At 45.1% G+C, this 5,712-nt stretch overlaps 1 non-coding gene across 1 annotated transcript; it reads right to left on the bottom strand.

Moving 5' to 3' along the window:
• Positions 1-2,750: 2,750 nt before the first annotated feature.
• On the bottom strand, positions 2,751-2,823 carry Trnaa-cgc (transfer RNA alanine (anticodon CGC)). Its single transcript has one exon. It is a non-coding gene; the product is annotated as a tRNA-Ala (tRNA).
• Positions 2,824-5,712: the final 2,889 nt, after the last annotated feature.

Raw genomic sequence — 5,712 nt, 5'->3', positions numbered from 1 at the left:
ATGACGGACGGAATAAGGAGGACATCAAATGCATACTAGCACTGGCAAAAGGACATTCCTGGCTAAGAGAAGTTTAGTAGTGTCAAACATAGTCCTTCATTTGAAGAAGAAATTTCTGAGAATGTACGTCTGGAGCACAGCATTTTATGATAGTGAAACGTGGGCTGTGGGAAAAGCGGAACAGAAGGAAATCAAAGCATTTGAGATGTGGTGCTACAGACGAATGTTGAAAATTAAGTGGACTAGTAAGGTAAGGAATGAGGATGTCATGCGTAGAACATGTGGGAAACACTGACAAGGAGAAGGGACAGGATGATAGGACATCTGTTAAGACATGAGGAAGTCAACAAGTCGTTGAAAGTCGCCTGAAGAAACAAAGGAATATGCATCTATAGCCGTCCATGTGTTGTATAGCTAGAGAAGGCCGAAATGCACGCGTTAAACTCAAGCAGGCTGGCGTGAGGTCTGAAACAGGATACGGAATGAATGCTATAAAGAAAAGTACGTAGCTGCTGGAATACTTAACTTTAATCCATCATTTGTATACATCGTTCTTGATGAGACATGCTTCATACGATAACTATCAATTGCTATGGCGCCTTGCTAGACCGTAGCCATTGACTTAGCTGAAGGCTATTCTAACTATCTTCTCTGCAAATAAAAGAGACTTCGTCAGTGTTGCATCGCTAGCTAAGTCGTCCGTACAACTGGGGCGAGTGCTAGTAAGTCTCTCTAGACCTGCCGTGTGGTGGCGCTCGGTCTGCAATCACTGATAGTGGCGACACGCGGGTCCGACATATACTAACGGACCGCGGCCGATTTAAAAGCTACCACCTAGCAAGTGTGGTGTCTGGCGGTGACACCACACCATGACTGCGAAAGTGTTGCTTATGCAGGATTTTGTTCACGAAATCACCCCTCCATGATATACCATAAATGTTCGATGGGATACATGTCGGGAAATCTCTGGGGGAGGGGAGATGGAGGGGGAAAATCGGTCTCTCGAATTGTTCAAAATGTTGTTCAATCCATTCGCGAATTGTGGCCCGGTAACGTCGTTGTTTGGGAATATGAAGCCCATGAATGCAAGTAGCCGAATATAATCGTTTCCAGTCAATGATGGGTTCAGCTGGAATAGAGGACTCAGTCTATTCCAAGTAAACACACAGCCCACACCTTCATAGAGCCACCACAAACTTGCACAGTTCCTTCTTGACAACGTGAGTCAGTGGCTTCGTGGGTCCTGCGCCACATTCTAACGCTACCACCAGCCCTTAACAACTGAAATAGGGTCCCAGGGCCACAGTTTTCCAGTCGTGTAGGATCCAACAGATGTGGTCACGAGCTGGTGTTAGTAAAAGGCACTTGTGTCGACTGTGCTATAGCCGATTAACGCCAAGTTTCGTCTCACTGTCCTAACGCATACGTTCATCGTACGTTCCACTTTGATTTCTGTGATTATTTCGCGCAGTGTTGCATGCCTGTTAGCAATGACAGCTCTACGTAAACGTCGCTGCTCTAGGTCGCTACGTGAAGGCCGTCGCCCACTGCGTTCTCCGAGGTGAGGCGTAATGCCTGAGATTTGGTATTCCCGGCACACTCTTGACACTGTGAATCGCGGAATACAGGATTTCCTAACGATTTCAGAAATGGGATGTACCATGTGCCTAGCTCCAAGAATCATTCCGCGATCAACAACTGTTAATTCCCGTCTTGCGCTCATAATCTCGTCAGAAACCTTTTCACATGACTCACCTGAGCATAAATGACAGACTCGACAATGCAGTGCCATTTTATGCCTAGTATAGTCGACGCTACCACCATCTGCACATCTGCATATCCCTATCCATGAATTTTGTTACCTTAGTGTGTACCGAAGGTAACCAGAAGGACTATGCCAGTTGGAAACTGTTACTTACGTCTGGGCTGCAACAGTGTAAAGAAGTGAAGTACGGAGTAGAAGGGAATCAAAGATGTGCTACAGAATGAAGCTGAGAATTAGGTGGACTAATAAGAAATGAAGATGTCCTCCGCAGAATGGGCGAGGAAGCAGATATGTGGTAAACAGTAAAAGAAGGGACAGTTTGAAAGAACGTCTCTTAAAACATGAAGGAATAACTTCCCTGGCACTTGAAGGAGCTGTAGAGAGCGACAACATTAGTTGAAGACGGAGAATGTAACATATCTAAGAAATAATCGAGGGGGTGGGATGTAATTGCTATTCCGGGATAAAGAGTCTGGCGCAGACGGCGCCGCACTCCAAGTGATTGCTTCCAGCTGTGTCGCAGCCTTCACGCCAAGGAGCTGTCGATGGTAAGGCATCGCCTTGGGCGCGTTCGCGCCATTTGTTGTGTGATTTGTTTCATCGTTTCAGGTGGGCTCCCTTAAAAGCTGCCCTATATGGTTCAACCAGAGTCGCGAGAACCAAACAACCTAGTTTATCTGTTGGCCTGAAACAATGCCGGAGTACCTGTACTAAAGACAAGTTCCCAATAAACAGTAGTTTGAGAGTGAAACGACTTGACAAGTAACATCTCGATAAAGCAACAAACTCATCTATGTCTGTGTGTGTTGGTGGTGGTGGTGGTGGTTAGTGTTTAACGTCCCGTCGACAACGAGCTCATTAGAGACGGAGCGCAAGCTCGGGTTAGGGAAGGATTGGGAAGGAAATCGGCCGTGCCCTTTCAAAGGAACCATCCCGGCATTTGCCTGAAACGATTTAGGGAAATCACGGAAAACCTAAATCAGGATGGCTGGAGACGGGATTGAACCGTCGTCCTCCCGAATGCGAGTCCAGTGCGCTAACCACTGCGCCACCTCGCTCGGTGTGTGTTGGCGTTCGGTATGGTGTGGTTTCACACCAATCAATGTCGGCCCTGGACTTGTATTAATCAGCTTTTACAGCTATTAAAAAAACACATTATGATAAAATATTATTTTTCATCTATCAACTGCAAATGTATTTTTAATACGCTTTACTGATTTCCACAAATTAATTTGTCATCTTCAGAAGCTTAGTAATGGTTTAGCAGATGCCAGTATCTTCATATTAGAAGCATAATGCTATGATATACACAGAAATGTACACATTGTATGTAATTATTGTAAACACAGATCGACAGTTTACGGTAATTGAATCACATCGATGTATATATGAAACTGTTAAGCTTGACATGTTGTGTTTCTAAGAAGATATTTACATCTGCTGAAACAATGATAAGCTTCTGAAGATGTCGAAACCGGTAAAGATCATTAAAAATATTTTTGCAACTGACGACTGAATTTTATTTTAAAAATTACATGAAATAGTTGCTGGAAATAACACCCATGGAGAAACAGCAGAATTTCATGTGTTAATACTAATAGTAATACTAATACTACTACTACTAATAATAATAACAATAAATAGATATTGTGTTCATATTTTCCATATTACTGGCGAAGAATATCAATTAACTCATTGTTGTAATTATAAATGCTCCATAATATTGTTTATCACCGGTTTCGATTGAGTAGGCGTCATGAATTGCACTACAAAAAACTAAAAAAAGAACGAAAACCTGTAGACATGTGACAACATTATATTAACAAACTAAATAAATAGTGAACTAACACATAACATTTAGAAGTGATATTTTAAATATTTATTGTCATTTGGCTGGCTCAAAGCATACCGGAAGTAAACAGCTGAATGAGGCTCTAATTGTAAGTCTGAGTGGGGCTAGTTATTCTAATGTTTTAGACAGCTAGACGTGGCTGTAACGTAAAATAACATAAAAGAGAGTTTTCAACAGTGTTATACAGTATAGAATTACTTTATAACGATTAAAAAGTGTTTTAAAAGATTTGTTACGTGTACTGTTGTCCAAGACAATGGCAAATAATCAGCTGACATAACTCCGAAGACAAGATCCGTGAGTTGTTTTTGTTAGGTTGCAGATAAAGTCAACAACGTACTTAGTTAAAGCAGATAGCATCGACTGATTGTTAGTCATTACTTGCGTAGTACTCAACGATGCAGTTTGGTATTGCAGACAAGCCAGTGAATTTCCTCGTGGGCGAAGCTGGTGTCGGTTGTTACGCAACCACCGTTGCTGAACGTGGAATGTTGTTGGGGGACCAATAGTATGTTAATGAAGATAGCGGAAAGCTGATTATCATAAATGTCTGAATATATTCTATGAATATAAGGTACAATAAAACGAATATTCATATCAAGACAATCAAATACTTTGTCTCATCTCGACATTTTAGCGTCTTTTTCCCTCAACGTGCAAATATGGACAGTCGCAGGACGCAATGACTTACTATAGTGCATTCTTTCTGTGTGACCTACAACTCCCAGCCGGCAACGGGGCTGAGCGGTTCTAGGCGCTTCAGTCCAGAACCGCGCGACTGCTACGGTCGCAGGTTCGAATCCTGCCTCGGACATGGATGTGTGTGATGTCCTTAGGTTAGTTAGGTTTAAGTAGTTCTAAGTTCTAGGGGACTGATGATCTCAGATGTTAAGTCCCATAGTGCTCAGAGCCATTTTATAACTCCCTGTAGCAGAGATTCGAACAATGGGACGAAACTATTATCGAATTCATTTACGATAACATATCTAATGTCTCGTTAAGCCCATTCATATTCGGAACAAATTTATCTATATGCACTCCTGGAAACTGGAATAAGAACACCGTGAATTCATTGTCCCAGGAAGGGGAAACTTTATTGACACATTCCTGGGGTCAGATACATCACATGATCACACTGACAGAACCACAGGCACATAGACACAGGCAACAGAGCATGCACAATGTCGGCACTAGTACAGTGTATATCCACCTTTCGCAGCAATGCAGGCTGCTATTCTCCCATGGAGACGATCGTAGAGATGCTGGATGTAGTCCTGTGGAACGGCTTGCCATGCCATTTCCACCTGGCGCCTCAGTTGGACCAGCGTTCGTGCTGGACGTGCAGACCGCGTGAGACGACGCTTCATCCAGTCCCAAACATGCTCAATGGGGGACAGATCCGGAGATCTTGCTGGCCAGGGTAGTTGACTTACACCTTCTAGAGCACGTTGGGTTGCACGGGAAACATGCGGACGTGCATTGTCCTGTTGGAACAGCAAGTTCCCTTGCCGGTCTAGGAATGGTAGAACGATGGGTTCGATGACGGTTTGGATGTACCGTGCACTATTCAGTGTCCCCTCGACGATCACCAGTGGTGTACGGCCAGTGTAGGAGATCGCTCCCCACACCATGATGCCGGGTGTTGGCACTGTGTGCCTCGGTCGTATGCAGTCCTGATTGTGGCGCTCACCTGCACGGCGCCAAACACGCATACGACCATCATTGGCACCAAGGCAGAAGCGACTCTCATCGCTGAAGACGACACGTCTCCATTCGTCCCTCCATTCACGCCTGTCGCGACACCACTGGAGGCGGGCTGCACGATGTTGGGGCGTGAGCGGAAGACGGCCTAACGGTGTGCGGGACCATAGCCCAGCTTCATGGGGACGGTTGCGAATGGTCCTCGCCGATACCCCAGGAGCAACAGTGTCCCTAATTTGCTGGGAAGTGGCGGTGCGGTCCCCTACGGCACTGCGTAGGATCCTACGGTCTTGGCGTGCATCCGTGCGTCGCTGCGGTCCGGTCCCAGGTCGACGGGCACGTGCACCTTCCGCCGACGACTGGCGACAACATCGATGTACTGTGGAGACCTCAC

Source organism: Schistocerca serialis, chromosome 4, assembly GCF_023864345.2.
Source record: "Schistocerca serialis cubense isolate TAMUIC-IGC-003099 chromosome 4, iqSchSeri2.2, whole genome shotgun sequence".
In the NCBI taxonomy this organism is placed as follows: Eukaryota; Metazoa; Arthropoda; class Insecta; order Orthoptera; family Acrididae; genus Schistocerca; species Schistocerca serialis.
Note: the sequence above shows the minus strand (reverse complement) of the source record. Positions and strands in the feature narration are given on the sequence as shown.